Here is a 19,398-nt window from a genome sequence, read left to right as displayed (position 1 = left end):
CAGTTGGTGCTTCCTGAGGACCTGGAAGGGATTTCTCCAGGCCTGACCTCAGGTGCCTCTGGGAGGGTTGAGGCATCTAAGGCTTGGCAGAGAAGGAGAGTGCTGCTTCCAGATGCTAATATTTGGTAGAATTCTCAATTGCTCCTCCCCACCAGTGCCACTGGACTTGCTTGATGTTGTTGGTAGGACTCCTTTTTGGTCCAGGGGAAAAACCAGCCAACTTGAGATGCTTTCTCTTGTTAGGTCGGGGTTGGGACATGATGTGTGGGTCAGCTTCCTAAGTTGGGTGAGGGGCGTGACACCCTGGTACTATGTTGTTCCTTGAGTCCTGAGGTCTGAAGTTGTCTTGCCTTCTTCTTACCATCTCTCAGCATTCACCTTTGGTTGTCCCTTGTGCTATTTCCAGGGTTTATAGTTGTGCACAGTGGAGAGGAGCAGGGAGAAACTCTTCTATGCCATTTTATCCTGACCAGAAATGAACCTATTTCATTTTAATGAAAGAAAGAAACTCAGTTTGAACAAATCATTCAGTTTTTTTCTGTGATTAGTTTCTACCTGCGAGAGAGAAGAGGGTCTAATTGGTTCGGGCTTTCTTTTCTCCTCAGCAGTTCCTTTCTTTTCCCCTCCACCTTCTACTTTCCCATCCCCCTTCCCCCTCCCATCTGCTGAGATATAATTTTGGAATGACTTTTAGGCATGAAACACTAGTGGTAGGGAATGCAGAAACACAGAACAGGAGAAGCTTCTTGTTAGGTTAAACACAAATGGAGCTGTAAATAGGAAGCAAATTTTCATGGTTTTCTTAGTGCTATTAAATTAATTCTGTGATATAAAATAAGAAGAGATCTGACATTCATTCACTTAATTTTAATGACTAATGGAGCTTATATGTTTTGACATTCTTGTGGTTATTTAATACGGATCGAAGTGAAACAAAATAGAGCCCTGAAGGCATAATTTCAGAGAGCTAGTAAGTGAGGATGTTATTTTATAGCAGTGATTTTGATGTGTGGTAGTAGGGTAATTCGGTATAACTATCTTGGAGGAGTCTGTGTCATCTTTAAAGAATGGATTCTAAAATTATTATTGCTGTGTTACACTTTAAGTAAAGGAATCAGTAAGATTTTTAGGTTTTAACAAAACCAAGATTAAGCAATATTATTTTGGATAATGAAATGACACGAACTTCATCTTCCTATGGAGCTGACCATTAATAAGGTCGTTTGTGCACAGGCTTCTCTCAATTGAGACTGAGCTGTGATATCTGTTTTAACATTCTCATTATAGATGTGGATTCAACATATGTCTTTGCGGACATTTTCATCTAACACTCTGGCACAGTTTCTTCAAAATTTACATTACTTGACCCTTGACTAGTAAAGTGTGACATGTGTCACACACACATCCTACCATCGTCAAGTGTGTCATGCACCCATACTACCACTGTCACTCATCCTACCATTGTCAGGTGTGTCATGTACCAATCCTACCATTGTTGCTCATCATATAATTGTCAAGTATGTTATGCACCCACCCTACCACTGTCACCCATTCTACCATTGCCCAGTGTGTCACACACACACACCTTGCCATGAGTGCATGGTAGGATGGGTACATGACACACCCGACAATGGTAGAATGGTTGACAATGTAGGATATCAGGTGTGTCATGCCCCCATCCTACCATTGTCACCCATACTATCATTGTCAGGTGTGTCATGCCCCCATCCTACCATTGTCACCCATACTATCGTTGTCAGGTGTGTCATGCACCCATCCTACCATTGTCACCCATCCTACCACTGTCAAGTGTGTCATGCCTCCATCCTACCATTGTCACACATCCTATCATTGTCAATTGTGTTATGCACCCACCCTACCATTGTCACCAATCCTACCATTGCCCAGTGTGTCACACACACACACCTTACCATGAGTGCATGGTAGGATGGGTGTATGACACACCTGACAATGGTAGAATGGGTAACAATGGTAGGATATCAGGTGTGTCAGGCACACATCCTACCATTGTCATCCATTCTACCATTGTCAGGTGTGTCATGCCCCCATCCTACCATTGTCACCCATCCTACCATTGTCGTGTGTCACACACCCACCTTACCATTGTCATCTATCTCACCATTGTCAAATGTGTCATGCCCCCAACCTACCATTGTCACCCCCTCTTTTTGTCAAGTGTATTATACCCTCATCCTACCATTGTCAAGTGTGTCAAACACCCATCCTACCATTGTCAAATGTGTCACACACCCTTACCATTGTCTCTATCCTACAATTGTCAAGTGTGTCATGCACCCATCCTACCATTGTCAAGTGACTGTTTAACAATGAAAAGATTTATAAGATGGAAATAGATTATCAGATGGATTTAGGGCCTTGATAATCTTATTTATCTCTTCATATCTCTATAAGGCTAAGTAATTCAACTTAATTCGGCTGGAATTATATGTGAGACAGGGGAGGTTATTTGATCTACTGCATCCTTTTCTTCCCTTTGTGTCTTATCTCCTTACTCCTCATGAGTTTTGTTAGTTTTTGAAAATGTAAAACACATTAGAGACATAACATGCAAAGCAGTAGAAACTGACAAGAGACAGAAACAGAAAGAGTTCTAACTGACAATAAATAGGCTTATTTAACAGGATAAAAATATTCAATCTACTTTAACTTTAAAAGTTACTTATATTATTATACGTTTTACTTTTTTCCTGCATCAGAAGCACCCATCCCATTTTAGCAGGGCACTTGCCTTCATAGATGGCATTCTAGGAAAAAAAGCAAATGTTTTCTCTCACCATCTGGAAAATGTTACAGCATTCCCTGCACTCATGAGAAGGGAGGGGCTTTTTCCTGTGGCTAATGATCTATGCTCTTGCTATAGGGGCCTCTGAAGTCTAGAAGGAAATGAAAGAGGAGACAGGTCTTTTGTGTGGAGGAATAAATAAGGTGTGGCAATATGTCTGGAGGTGGGGGAATAAGTGAGAGGATTGATAAATGACAATTACTTCACCCAAGGGGACTTATCCAAGAAGCTATTGTCCTGTAACTCATAACATGAACTGTGAGTGAAGGGAGATATTGATCATTGCAAAGGACATTATTGCAAGGTCCACGACCTGCAATGTGCTGGAGTCATTGCCAGTTACACACATACTGTTTGTGTGAGTGAGAATATCCCATTTTTCGTAATACAAGTCATGCAACCTGTCCCAGCTGGGACTCAAGTCTATACAAGGAGGAAACCCTGCTCCATTCATGCCAGCACATCACCAGCTAATTGCCCTGTGGTAGAATCCCACTGTGCCATGAGACTTTGTATTCTCCTCATTAACCACATCCATGCACGCATCTCTTGACAGTGCCATGGAACATCAGAAAGACCAAGTTCTAAAGCAGGATAGTAATATGACCCTTATTTATCTTATAGATAATTCAGTCTGAAGACACTGGAAAAATCCAGGCTTTGCATAGGCTGTAAGAAGGTACCAACTATCAGGATCCACCTTCACCCTTACAGGACAGAGACAGAAACAATTGTAGTATCCCAGCTTGCTCAAGAGCATTAGCAGGGCTTGGGTTGGAAAGATCAAAGGAGGAAAGAACGATGGCAAATTGAGAGATCAAGGAGACCAGAGAATGGACCTCCATATTCTCCCCTACCACTGGCTCTGAGTACGGTAAAAGGTGAAAATGGCAAATATTATTGGCTCTTTACCCAACAGCTATTTCCTCTTTTCCAGGGTAACAGGTTCCTGATATTGTTCAGTCGTTGGGCAGCCTTGTGCTTCAGGGAAGCCCGGACATCTTACCAACCCCAGAATGAGACTAATTTGATCTTTGCCATTTATGGTAATTCTATTTCTCTTGCCAGTGATTGGTTTGAGAATGGGTATATGATGCACTTTTAATCAATGAGATTTAAGGGTAAGACCACCAGGAATTCTGGAAATTCTTCCTTGCACTTAAAAAAAAAAAAAAAGGAGGCCTAAAGAATAAATAAACTATTTTCCTTCCTTTCCTATATCTTGATATACATTAAAGTTGTTATGCCTGGAACTGCTACAATCATCTCATAAGTGTAAGAGGAAAGCTAGGAGATTTATGAGGAATTTACACTCAGGCAATAATGAGCCACTCAGTTAACCAATCCTGAAATGATCCTATTTTTAGCTTTTGGTTAGATAAAAAAATATATCTTTCTTATTTTTAAGCCAATTTTAGTTGGGTTTTTTGTTATATCCAGCCAGAAGCATACCAAGTGAATCAATAATCTGATTGAAAATTTAAAAATTTTTGGATCATGTCACAGACTCCTTGTGAATTCATGATCAGCTAAAAGTTGTATCATTTTCTTCCTGGTAATGGACTATACTTACATCCACTTTCAGATGTTTCAGAAATTACAGAAACTACATATTGTGGAAGAATCTTTCTATAATTATAAGTGTATTATTTTCTTTCAATGTGATTAATATGAGGAATAAAACCAAGGAAAGAACCCCTTCTAATTAGAATCTGAATTCATAAAATAGATAAGAAAAATAAAAGATAATGTGAATTCAAATTCAAAACCAAAAGACGGAAATACCCATTTCCAGAAATGGAAAGCAAGCTCAAAATCAAAGACATGAGCAGAGCTTTGGTTAAATATATCAGAGTGTTATGAGAAGCAGATACAGGCCCTAATGGCTGGATATGGGAGTTAGCATGCCTGTACCGAGAGGGTAGCCCAGGACACAGGTCCTATTTATACAGGCAACTAGAGCTGAGATACTTGCAACAAACCAGGGTTCCTAGGAACGGGGAAAACTCTGTCCCTACCAGCTAGGGGAAGCAGCAAGCAAACTTGCTACATATCCAGGGTTGAGGATAGAAAAATTAACCTTGGAAATTTGAACCCATCACTATGTGAATGAACAGGTGCTAATTCACATCACTAATATGGAACAGAAACTCCTCGTGGAAAAATCAACCGACTTCAAATGAGTGAAACTCACAGACCCTCAGAAGAGACAGAGTCACCCAATAGAGATATTTCATATCTCCAAACCCAGACCACACATAGAAATCAGTCTCAGCTGAAGATAAGTCCCTGGTTGGAGATTCAAAACATGAAAGGAAGTGAATTGCTGGATGAAGAGTGAGATGATGCAACAAAAAGGAAAAATTTGCACACTAATAAGAACGAATAGAATTATCTGAAAAAGACTTATTTTAAAGATGTTTAAATGGGTAAAAAGGAAATAGAAAAAGATAAAACAAGCACAAAACAGTATGAATAGTACAGGTTTGAAAAATGGGAAAGAATGAACTGGAAATCTGAAAATAAAAATTACAACTCGCTGAAAGAAAAGATCAGCTGGCCGGGCGCGGTGGCTCAAGCCTGTAATCCCAGCACTTTGGGAGGCCGAGACGGGCGGATCACGAGGTCAGGAGATCGAGACCATCCTGGCTAACGGTGAAACCCCGTCTCTACTAAAAAATACAAAAAACTAGCCGGGCACGGTGGCGGGTGCCTGTAGTCCCAGCTACTCAGGAGGCTGAGTCAGGAGAATGGCGTAAACCCGGGAGGCGGAGCTTGCAGTGAGCTGAGATCTGGCCACTGCACTCCAGCCTGGGCGACAGAGCGAGACTCCGTCTCAAGAAAAAAAAAAAAAAAGAAAAGATCAGCTAACTGCTTGAACAATAACACATATATCCATGAGTAAAAATGTACATATTAGAATATAGATCCAAGGTAATGATCTAGAATATGGAAGAGAAGAAAAAGCAAGGAAAGTTAAGACAGGAAATAGGAAGACAGCATCTAATATATGTCTGATGGAAATTCTCGGGGGAGAGAGTAGAGTGAATATATTATATCTAACGTTAGAAGAGAAAATAATCAAGAATTGTCCAGAATTGACAAAAGTAATCAATTCTAAGATTCAAGGAGCACCCTAAAATCTAAATAGCACAAAGAAAAACAAGCTCACATCTAAAAGAATCATCATAGTAAAACTGCAGAATATCAGAAACAAGTAAAAAATTTTAAGGCTACCAAAAATTAAGACATATTTCTACAAAAGAATGATGGTTAAACTGACAAAAGACATAGTCAACAATAATAGCTATTATTTATTGAGTAATTGCGACATTATTTTAAGTATGTCCTATTTAGTGTTCTCAACAATCTAATGAGGAAGATACTTCTGCTATTCCTATTTCAGATAGATATAGAACAATGGGAAAAAGGCAATGGAATAATGTATTGGAAGTGGTAAGGCATGAATAATTCTTCCTATAATGCTAACTCCTGCCAAACTTTAATCAAGCATGTAGCTTGGAGGTTGTTTCTTTCTTTCCTGACTGATGCATTGATAGTCCATTTAAAGAGTTGTAAATAATAATGCAAAATATGCATTCAGTGTAACCATGTAAGGAGTATTATATTGTCATAACTTCCTCAGAATTACATATATGATCATTTTGTGTGTGCAATGAAAAGGATGGAAAGTGCTGAAGAAGCTATGTTTTTAACCAATTTTTGTTTTGTTTTTTACTGCCCACCCAGATGGAGTTAAAGGAGCTGCGGAATAAAATAAATAGGCTAAGCTAGGAAGGTGAGTCCTTTAAAAATAGTCTTATAACACAAACTGTAGATTCTTATATCAGGGAAAAGAGCCCTTTAACTATTTCAAACCAAAGGAATCTAATACAGGGACTTGCTTACAAAGGTAATAGAATAGCTAAGGAACCATGCAGCATTATGAGGCAACCCTGAATTTAGTGAAAGCAAAGAACCCACCACCAACCTAGGAATGGAGTGAGAAAAACATCAGAGCTCAAGGGGCAAGGTCACCTGATGGGCTTGCATGGTGGGAACTGAGGCCATAGAGGTAGAGGCTAACTTGCAGGAACTGGAGCCACACAGATAATGCGTCTAATATGGATTGGGATGGGGTAGATATCCTGGATCTTAACCTTCCCCTGCTCTCCACACTTCCATTAGAGTCTTCCCTTAGCTAAACTCATCTGGAATCAGAAGGCAACAGAGACTGGAAAATGTAGTTTCCTGCAATACACAACCAGGTAGAGAAAGACACGGAATGGATCCGAGAACAGTCAAGTGATGACAACTCACTCCAGTCTGTGAATTGAGTAGAGATGCTGTAATGGCTCTTAGCCTAAGGACAGACTTGTTTGGTGTCACAGTCCTGTTCAATCCCTGCTCTATTCTCTAACTCATCCAACTGCCTGTGTTCCTCCACTTTAGCTTGGTAGTCAGTGTTGGCTTGAAAATGGCACACGCATTTTGTGTGTGAATGACTAAGCTGACTCTTTTCATGCAAAGGCACTGCTTCTTTCCAATGATAGCCCTGTTCCACAAGCTCTGCAAGATGGCGACTTCATTTAAGACTATCAATCTATTGAGCTTTTTGGAATACAGATGTCCTCTTAAATCTGCTATGCCTAGAAGCTAATAGTGGAATGTAAAAATAGCGTTCGCTGTCTGCACTGCTTTTCTTATTTGTATTCTAAGTAAAATCACTTAGGCAGACACAGAAAGCTCCTCTTATTTGCATTCATTTTGCCTACAGAAAATGTACAGTTCACATGACTGGTCTGCTTCAAAGAAATAATCAAAATACAAATTGCTTGAACTATAAAAACAGGAGCTTAGAAAACCTAGCATAAGGAAAAGAAATTAGGACACATTTTAAACATGAAAGAAAGATGTTTTCTGCCATGGCTATCTTCAACTTACATCTCGAAAGCATAAGGAAAAGGGATTTTGAGAATTACTTGGTTTCAGAAGCTTTATTCTTTGCAAGATTTTATTTTTGACGATGTGAACTAGAAAAGATGCCAATGTCAAATCTCTGTTTTCATTTGGAGTACATAACCAGAATCTAGAATATGATTTTTCCTGAATCAAAATTAAGCAATATTTGGTAATCATCTTTATCTACCCTCAAAAGAAAAGTCTTTGAATAAAGAGTATACAATTAATCAAATGAAAGAAATGTTATTTTTATTTAAAATCTGTCATTGACTATAATATTAAATGTTAGCCAAAATGTTTATATTTGGTTCATCTCTCAGCTTTGGTAAAGGTTTGTATTTTAATGAAATATTATAACATTAACTCTGGTGGGCATTTTTGGTGATAGAAAATATATTATTTTCAGTGGTGATATTGTGAATTGTTAACTAATCTATCCAGAATTGGGGTAAATTTTATAAACTGCCCCAGTTTTTAAGAACTTCAGTGCTATCAATGGGTAATGATTTTGACTTTCTGAATTGTTTGTGTTTATATTTTCTACTTAATGCTCAGTACATACAGTTAGTGTCAATTGCTCAGTTACATAAGAAAGCTTGATCGAGTGTGTGTGTGTGTGTGTGTGTGTGTGTGTGTTATATTTTATAAAGAACATTAGCACCCTCTTCTGGGTGACTTTTGATTCTGTAATGGGAATATTCTGATAACCTTTTCCCATTTTCTAACAATGAACAGTCTGAATATTCATTAAATTTGCTGCTGATTAAAGCACGACCTCCAAGTAATTTAATTATCCTGTATATTTCAGAAACACTGATAAGTGCTGAAGTCAAAAACACTTCATTTCTAAATGTTACCCACTGGGAATAAGTGTTTGGCTTATGAAAAGGAAAAAAGTGCTTCTTCTACATTTCTTAGGTTAAGTGTTTCCAATGACTCTTAAATATACAGACTATGCAAGAAAGAAGGAACACAAGGACAGACAAGGAGAGTAGACTGGTGCATTCTTCTCCCAGCTGTCTAGGCTCAAAGAAAAAATGTATCCCCTTGCATGCTTTAATATCAGGCACTGACATAATTAAATATTCTTTTATTAAATTAGATGTCTTTACAAAATCAGATACCTTTTAAATCAAACTCCCTGGAGTCCCCCACATAATCCTTTGAATATTCATTAAAATATTCAATATTCTTCTTCCCAGCATTATTGTAAAGATTAAATGACATAGTATAGGCAAAAAGTTTAGCATATGGGCTTCATACTTGGGTGATGGGATGATCTGTGCAGCAAATCACCATGGCACACGTTTACACCTGTAGCAAAACTGCACATCCTGCACATGTACCCCTGAACTTAAAAGTTGGAGAAAAAAAGTTTAGCATAATACCTGACCTTGTGCTGAGTTCAATAAATGTTAGCTAATTTTAGGGGAAAATGCTTCTCTAAGAAACAAATTTTCTGCAACATTTAGACATTCATAAAATATTCATTTAATGAATTTCCATCTTATGGGACTGATGTTGGAGATGTGATTGTACTTTTTTGATCCATTTATTTACTCATTCATTCCTATATTTATTCTAGAAATATTTAGTGAGCACCTACTGTGTAGCGGGCACTCTTCTGGTACTGGAGATGCAGTGAACAGCTTCAAGTTCCTGACCTCATGGAGATTTTATTTCTAGTGATATGATAATAAATTCTATATAGAAATATGAGACTGAGTGAAGGAGATAAGAATCTCCTAATCTATGGAGTAGATGCAGGGGTAGGTATTTTATACCACGTGGTCAGAAAAATTCTCATTGATAAGGTGACATTTGAGCAGAGACCTGAAGTGAGAGTTTAAACCTTGTAGGTATTTGGAGGAAGAGCATTCTAGGTGGAAAGAATAGCATCTGCAAACCCTCGGAAGCAGGGCCCTTTATTTGCTGTAAATACTTCAAATGCCGTATGGGGCCTCAGGATGTCATAGTAGCTGAGAACTTGCTTGAGCTTTGGAATTCAAAACTTGGATAAGATTTTATATATATTACCAATTTACAAATGATTTGTAATCTCTGAGCCTTCATCACCTATACAATATTGATTTATACAATTTTCTTCTTCCCAGCATTATTGTAAAGATTAAATGACATAGTATAGGCAAAAAGTTTAGCATATGGGCTTCATACTTGGGTGATGGGATGATCTGTGCAGCAAATCACCATGGCACACGTTTACACCTGTAGCAAAACTGCACATCCTGCACATGTACCCCTGAACTTAAAAGTTGGAGAAAAAAAGTTTAGCATAATACCTGACCTTGTGCTGAGTTCAATAAATGTTAGCTAATTTTAGGGGAAAATGCTTCTCTAAGAAACAAATTTTCTGCAACATTTAGACATAAAATAGATCATTAGTGTTAAACTAGATCCAAATTCAGTCTTCTAAATACTATTTGAAAATTATTACATGAGAAGACTTTTTTTTTTTTTCCTGTTTGGTCTTGGACAACTTGCTTTTCCTTTATAAACCTTAAGTTTTGCAAATTAGGAAATCAAATAAAATCAGGGATGTTCAATCTAAAGCTTCCAAGTAGGATGAGAGCTACTCTCCCTGTTTTAAAATCCTTCGGTGAAATTTTAGACTTACTTCTGGTAAGGAGAAGGAAGAACTCAACCATCAGGCTTGCTTAGAGCTGAATTATGAAGCATAGAGTTCAGTCGTTAGGGCCTCTCTGCCTAAGGAGTGTGCTGAGCTGGGCAAGGCGCTATCCCAAAAGGTCGCCCAGTGTATATATATACCTGAGTGTTGCTTTCCCCAAATTGTTGGCTTGAGATATTTACAAAGGGCTCCATCATCTAGCTGTAATACTTGGATGACCACTGGTCTATTTCCACTGGATTAATTCTCCTTCCAATTCTTCCTTCCTAAATACCATTTCTTCCCTTTCTGCCTCTTAAGGGAAAGGCATTTTCCATGCTCTCTCAGTGAGTCAGCCTAAATATCGTGAGGTGAAGGGTCAGAACACTGTGAAGTGCAGTTTCTGACCAGCAAGGAGCAGCTGCAGAGAAAGGAGTCCATTTAGGGCCATTTCCATCATGAGGAGAATGTGGCCAAAAGATGCGGCAGAGAATCAGGAACCCAGCTGATGCCTCATGTGGTCTCTTCCTTCATGTTTGAATTATTTAACATAGGCTGCCTCACCCACCTTAAAATCTAAGTAGGATTAAACAGAACTGGCCAGAGCACTGAAGGGATACTTAACTGCCCAGGGGAAAGGCGATGCACAGAGGAGCCTTGGGATTGAGAGCTATCAAGTAGCAGTTCCAGAAAAGTCTTTTCCAAGAAATACCACAGCTTGTATTAAAAACTCCCTTCTTGTTCCTTGCAGAATTCATCAGACCCCCAAAACCTGTTAATGCTGACTCTGCAGCTTACCAAATGCTGACTTGGGGCATATTTTTTTAACCTCTCTGAACATGAGGCTCCATTTATAAAATAGGACTTGCAATAAATACCTGGCAGTGTTGCCTGACACATGGTATGGCTTCAGGACATGGTAGCAATTGTGATGAACATAAGGGCTAAGTGTGGTGGTTGCAAGGAACCTAAGTGTTTTTCAGATTTTAAGGTGCTTTCTAGCTGGAGGATAGTATGCTAATTTGGGTAAGATATGCGTAAGTGTGAATTACAAAATATAATAAATGGACACAGAGAAGGTTTAAAGAGTGAGACATCAGATATTTTAGATGTTACAGAATTGAGGTGTTGAGAAAAAATTAATCATACAGTTGGTAATCAGTCCTCATTTGTTCATTCTGAAGTTCGTATGTGTGTTCTCTTAGCTTCTCTTTGTGGAGTTCTATCAACTGTTGTGGAAACTGAGACAGTGACAACACAGGATACATGAAATAGATGTTCTGCAACATTTGAATTGAAACCAAAATCCATTGTGCTAATTAGTTATTGGACTCCTAGCATAATTACACATGCTCAAGGGACATTCGCTGATTACGTTAGCTGTCTCTCATGGCTGCTATCATGTGAATATTAGAACAAATCCCATTTTAATGAGAATTAGCTCTGCATTTGCAGTGTGAAGATATGATAACATTGTCAAAGCATAATTGTTAGCTCTGTGTTAGTGACTCAGTTTTTCATCCTCAGTTTTGTTTTTTTACCTATCCCTATATAATATTCAGTTGCTGTCAAATGAAGGAGAAACTGGGAAGTAGTTGCCTTAAATTCTATGTATTTTGTCTTCCCAAACAACAGTAAATAAATATATGATTTTTGGCCAGGCGCGGTGGCTCAAGCCTGTAATCCCAGCACTTTGGGAGGCCGAGACGGGCGGATCACGAGGTCAGGAGATCGAGACCATCCTGGCTATCACGGTGAAACCCCGTCTCTACTAAAAATACAAAAACTAGCCAGGCGAGGTGGCGGGCGCCTGTAGTCCCAGCTACTCGGGAGGCTGAGGCAGGAGAATGGCCGAAACCCAGGAGGCAGAGCTTACAGTGAGCTGAGATCCAGCCACTGCACTCCAGTCTGGGCGACAGAGCGAGACTCCGCCTCAAAAAAAAAAAAAAATATATATATATATATATATATATATGATTTTTAAAATTCTATTTAATGCACTTTAAGATTACATAACATAACTTTTGCACATCAATAAGGAGTTCAGGGAATGTAAGATGCAAAAGGCCAGAACATCTGTGAGAATATGTTCAATCACTCATATAACTAAAGACATGGAAAATCAGAAAACCAAGAGATAATATTTTCAGCTGTCAGAGTGAAAGAAGTTTAAACATGTGATAAACCCTAGAAAATGAAGCTATGAAGAGACAGGTACTTCTATACAAGATTGCGATAGTGTACTCTTTTTGAAGGGGAGATGTGGTGATATTCATCAATATTTAAACAACACTTACCCTTTGTCCCAGGAATTCCAATGCTAGGATTTTTATTGTCTACATTCTTACATAAATTCTTAAGCTCTATGGGCAAGGATGTTAATTGGAGCTAAACTATAAGGATGCAAAGGTATAAGAATAATACAATGGACTCTGGGGACTTAGAGGAAAGAGTGGGAGTGAGTGAGGGATAAAAGACTACAGATGTGTGCAGTGTACACTGCTTGGGTGATGGGTACAACAAAATCTCACAGGTCACCACTGAAGAATTTACTCATGTAACCAAATACCACCTGCACCCCAACAACTTATGGAAAAAAAATTGCAACAAAAATGGAAACAACGTAAGCGACTACCTATAGGGAATCATAAATAGGACATATATACATGTAATGAGGTAATATTTTGTAATGTCAGCTTTTTTTTTTTTTTTTTTGCTTGAATTTTTTTTTGGCTGGTATATTGATTGCATGCCTTGCTTCGGGAGATGAATGACGCAGTAGAATGCAAATAACACATCAATAGAGAATATCTGGCTTTTGAGTTCCAAAAGCCTAGACTCTGACATCAAGAAAATATTTGGAAGCTTGGACAGTGAATAAGAGAAACTTACCTACCTGCAACCATGGATTAAAAATTCGCTGGCCCAGAAGGGTAAGGAAGAGGGGAAAATAGGGAGAAGTTGGTTAACAGATACAAAATTACATCTAGCTGGGAGGGATAGGTTCTAGGGTTCTATAGCATTGTAGGATAAATATGGTTAAACATAAATCATTGTGTATTTTCAAAAAGCTAGAAGAGAGAATTATGAATACTCACACCACAAAGGAATTGTAAATGTTTGAGGTAATGGATATGCTAATTGGTCTGGTTTGATATACGTGTATCAAAATATCAGTCAGTATCCCATGCATATGTACAATTATTACATGTCAACTAACAATACAAGAAAAATAAATAAAATAAAATAAAATAAAATAAAAAGAAAATTATCCAAGATCTCCATGCCTGGGGCAATCATTCATTCCTAACAGGGCTGAAAAAGAGAAACTAGCCTTTCTGAAATGCCTGCTATATACCAGGCAGTTTTACATATCCATATTTCATTAAGGGAATCCTCACAGAACTTTTTGGGAGAGAGCTCTTAAGAGTCCCAGTTTTAATGATGTCTGAGAACAAGTCCAAGGTGACATTGTCAACATGTGGTTAGCAGGTGCCATAAGTGGATTCCAAATTTTGATGTATTTTACACCAAAGACCATTTTCTTTAATTCAGGAAAATTTTACAAGCTAGGTATGATTTTAGTTTAATTTTAAAGATGAGGAAAATGAGTCTCACAGAGACCAAGAGTCCACAGTCAGAAAGTGACAGAGCCAGAATTACAACTCAGACTGCCTGTAGAGTTCATCTTAACCATGATGTCAACCTGCCTACTCAGACTTTTGGTTCAAGATGATGTGCTGAGCATGTGTTTAAGCTTCTGATCCATCCTACGGACCCATTAAATTAATGTTACTCATTATAAGCTTTTTTTTTTTTTTTTTTGCTGTTTTCTTTTTAGCTATGGAAACTAATGTTTTGATAAAGACTTAAAAATAAATAGAACAATAACACTTAAAATTACAATAGAAACCACCAAAAGAACAAAAATAAGAAACTGTTAAAAGTTGTGGTCTCTGGGAAGTGGCACAGAAAGGTAAAATTTACTTTTTATTTTACGTAGTTTGAACTTTGTATTACTGTGTACATTTTCTGTTTCTATATTGTTTCATTCAGAGAAAAAAATTAAAGGAAGGAAAAATAAAACAAGGAAATTGAAGGACGAAAGAAGAAATAAATATGCATGAAATTCCACACAATAGAATATTAAGCAGCTGCCCAAAAGATGGGGACAGATTTATTGTCCTGCCACGAAAAAGTCTCTAAGACATATTGCTAAAAAAAATAATAATAATAATCCTGGTATCAAAAAAATAATAATAATACCTGGGTTGGGAGAAGAGGAGTTAGAAGGAAAGCATATGTGTGCCCCAGAAAGGAGCCTTCCATTTAAGACTGAATTCAAGGGTTCAAGAGTGGGAGGTAACGAAGTCTGAGAGAAAAGAAAACTTGCTTTTTGTTAAATGCCTGGAAAATGACAAGATCCACAATTTTGGCAGTATCCTGACATAATGCTGAAAGAATAGAGTAGGAAGATCTGTGTGGTGTAACTAAAATATGAGAGAGCTTGCAAGATTTTCCCTAAATCCAACATGGCAGAGTAATTCCCTGTGTCTGAGAGCAATGTAGACATAGCAAAGAGATCTGCAGGTTCTGAAGGGACTGAAAAGTGATCCAGGGATGATCAGCAAAGATCTACGTGAATCAGTGACCGAGGACCAGATGGGACAATATACTCCTCTGCATCTGTCTGCTTGGAAAGACAGCAACCAAGGAGAAGATGCCATACTCATGCCCTACACTCTCTGTTCTATATAACCCTCAGGTAACTCAGACAAATGCCATGCAGGAAAACCCTAAACTCACACAGATCACGCTTTGACTACTCAGGAGAATAGAATCCTAAGATGAAATTAGGTTGAGTAAAAGAAAAATAAAGGCAATTAAATGTCTTCCATACTTGAGTTAGTGAAATGAGATGGTCTCTATGAGGTACCATGGACTATTATGTATCTATTAAATATAATGAAGCAAGTAAATATACTGTGATATAAAAGATCTGCAAGATAAATTTTAAATTAAAAAAGACAAGATGAAGAACAATTTGAATAATGTATATTCTATTTGCAGAAAAATGCTATATGTTCTAAATGTTCCAAGGATATGAATGACACAATCAACTGTGAATTTCCCTAGAGACTGAGATGTTCCATTTTATATTATTTTATAAAGTTTCCTTATAAACTACAATCATGTATTCCTTTTATAATAAATAATAAAATATCCTTTTTGTCTTTACATCATGTTTAATGATCCATTACATTGAATTCGAATTCCATTTTTGAAGCATTTATTTCTATAATTTCAGAATAAAGGACGAAAACATTATATCTTAAATATTTTTTGGCTGTAGCATAAATCTGCCAAAGATAATTAATTTCGTTTTCTTTTTTAGTTACAAAGAGTGTTACACTGTGCCTTTGAGGAAAACTTTCCTTCATCATTCCTGTAAATGTGGACATGCAACTTTTCTCACCACAGAGCTACAGAAAACATTTCTAAAAATGTGCTGATAACAGAACAAGGAGGAATGATTTGAAGAGCTGAAGAGCTGCACAAAATCATGCATTTTCATACCCCCTAGCATATGGTCATGCATGCAGTTAATGGACACTGAGCAAATCACCAGAAATTATATATGCAGATAAGAATGGTTCCATTCAGGCTGGGCACAGGGACTCACGCCTGTAATCTTAGCACTTTGGGAGGCTGAGGCGGGCAGATTACCTGAGGTCAGGAGCTCAAGACCAGCCTGGCCAACATAGTGAAACTCTGTCTCTACTAAAAATACAAAAATTAGCCAGGCATGGTAGCACACGCCTGTAGTCCCAGCTACTTGGGAGACTGAGGTGGGAGGATCGTTTGAACTGGGGAGGTGGATGTTGCAGTGAGCTGAGATTATGTGACTGCACTCCAGCCTGGGTGACAGAGTGAGACTCTGTCTCAAAAAAAAAAAAAAAAGAATGGTTCCATTTTTATTTTTCAGTTATTCTGAACCACTGATAATATTTGGCAAGTCCATTTATGGAACTGTTTTTAGAGTTTATGGGACATTCTTTTGAATGTTTAGATGCCAAATAATCACCATTTGAAGGTGGATTTAAATTTTAATAGCAGCCAAAGGCCATTTAGAGTCAAGTATGGTAAATAAGAAAGTCACTCAATGTGGATAATAAATTCACAGAAAAAAAAAAAACATATATAGTAACTACAAAACATGATTGTTCTCTGAGCTCTGAAGGAAACAATGTCATATCCTCCAAAATAAACTACTGAATGTTTTAAACAACTGTAGCATCATTTGGACAACTGCATTGCCTTCCTAAAGACTACCTTAAAATAATAATTTTGATGAATAAATCCTAGTCCCTGTTAAAAATAAGCCTGACTTATAGCAGCATTCTATATATTGTATTTATTTAAAAATATTGATCTATAAGATTTTCAAAGCTAGTCAATACTTTAGATCACCACTTTTAAAATTGTAGGAAAAGATCTACTAGTGGGTCGTGAGATCAATTTAGTAGTTGCAACCAATATTACAAAATTAGAAGAGAAAATAACAGAGTACATCAGAAGTTGCTGCACTATTATTTTGTCAAACTTTTGTTTCAGTTAAATATTTTTATGATATATTATGTATTTAGTGAAAATTTATTGAGCACCGAGTATGTGTTCGACCAGGGTTTTAGACAAGGGTCTTGCCATTGTTTGAATTTGAAGCCAGATGATTTTTTATTGTGTATATGATTGGTGGGGAGGCGGGTCTGTCATAGGCATTATGGGATGTTTAGCAGCATCCTTGGTATTATGAGCTGAATTGCATTCCTCCAAAATTTATACGCTGGAGTCCTAATCCCTAGTACCTTGGAATGTATTTGGAGATAGAGTCTTTAAAGAGGTAATTAAGTTATATATAATTTATATATAATTAAGTTATAATGAAATCATTAGGGTGGGCCCTAATCCAATATAAATGGTCTTCTTATAAGAATGGCCCAGACAGGAACGGAGGGAAGATCATGCGAAGACACAGGGAGAAGATGGCCATCCATGGAAAAGGCCAAGGAGAGAGGCCTTAAAAGAAACCTGCCTTTAGATACCTTGATCTTGGACTTGCAGCCTCCACAACAATGAGAAAATACATTTCTGTTCAAGCTCTCCAGTCCAAGGGATTTTGTTATGGCAGCGCTTGTTGGTTTTTACCCACTGGGTGATGGTAGCACACCTTTGTTTGTCACCTGTCGTGACAGACACATCTCTCTCCAGACATTGCCAAAAATTCTCTTGGGGGGGTCAAATAACCTCCAGTTTGAGAACCATCACCTAGACATATCTGGTTGTACTGCTAATAATGTGAAAGCGAATTTCTCATTGTGTGTTGCTGTCAAAAAACTTGAAAATCTCCAGCTTTGAACCCTGCCGCGGCACTCTGGTACCTAACGATTGGGTGGCAGATGTACTAAGATACTGATGATCCTTTAGCCTGAATAGCCTAGAGAGACAGAATCCCTGGGCCTGCCATGGCTGCCCTTGAACCAGTTATGCCAAGGTACTATACAAATACAAATTTTGTATATGCTGTGATATAAAAAAGGCTCAGCAATACTGATTTATGACACTCCCTTTCACTTTTTAGGTGGGCAAAATGTGAAGTAACTTAGTTAAATAATCATTTGCTATGATTCATCGCCTTAGTGGCAGAGGTGAGATTGAGAACTCATGACTTCTATCAGGGATTTACATTACAGTGGTCATTTTTAAAGAGTTGTTTCTTGAGGGCAAAAAAAATCATTTTACAAGGATGGTACCTCAACCTAAGTTTTCTAGAATGCAAAGCCTGAGGCAAAATATACATGCCAATACTGAATTGGGGTATGCAGTTTTAGGACTGGAACAGTGGGGAAAGGGAAGTGAGGAAGAAACAGGTGGAAAAGCAAATACAAAGTGATACATGACCATGCTGGCCACAGCTTGACAGAAAGCACAGCTGGTTGGTTGGTCATGCAAGATTTTTCTTGAGAGACAAAAAGAATCATTGCTCTGAGGCCCAGTGTGCTTGGGAGTGGTAGGGAGAGAAACCATAAGGAAGTTATCTAGTGTCTTCTTCCTTTGTCTTTTTTCCCAGACAAATTTTGCTCCATAGGGCATTAACTCCCCTGTACTTCTAGGTTGTGATACTGGATCCTTCCAGGACACTGACAGTGAAAATAGATCCTGCTTTCCACAGGGCAGGGTGTTACCTGGGCCCAATAGTGGTGGAAATGTGAGTCCACTCAGGTGAACCAAGTGCTGCGATTTTCCCTATAGCAAGAGTGATGGGAACCATGCCAAAACCTAGCCCTAGTCCAGCAGAAGACAGAGGCAACTACCAATGTATGGAGACAGTGGCCAAGCAGCCAAAGTCCAGAGCCAAGTAGGTCCAAGTATACCCAGGGAAGCACAGACACAAGGTTCACTACAAATGATATGCATTGCCTAGCTAAGTTAGAGACCACCATAACTCCAATGGTAACACTTATGTTGGGCTCACAGTCATAAGATCTGACCCAAGGCAGGTTTGCCTGCAGTACGCCTTCTCATTTCTCTGGGTCTCCATTTGTTTATTTGCATACTACTAAAATTGGATAAGAGAAGAGACTGAAAAGTCAAATGCTAGTGGCCAGACAATAAATACAAATTGAAGGATTGACTACCTCTGAATGTGTTAGTCTGGAGATGGAGTAAACCTGAGTGAATGTGTTTTGCATGAAGAGGGCAGCCTTACATAGCTGCAGCTCCTGATGGGAACATGGACTGAGTATTGCCAAATATGCAGTCCTTTTTAAGGGGAGAAGCTAGAAGTCTGAATTTTCATGAGATGTATCCATATTTATAAATGTTTGTTCAATTTTTTTGGAAAACACTGTATGAGCCAAGCAAAATACATCTGTCAGCCACTTGGACCACCAGTTGGTCATCTCTCACCTAGATGATCTCGAAGATT

Source organism: Colobus angolensis, unplaced genomic scaffold, assembly GCF_000951035.1.
Source record: "Colobus angolensis palliatus isolate OR3802 unplaced genomic scaffold, Cang.pa_1.0 Scaffold26, whole genome shotgun sequence".
In the NCBI taxonomy this organism is placed as follows: Eukaryota; Metazoa; Chordata; class Mammalia; order Primates; family Cercopithecidae; genus Colobus; species Colobus angolensis.
The sequence above is the reverse complement of the archived record's forward strand: the minus strand, read 5'-3'. Positions refer to the sequence as shown.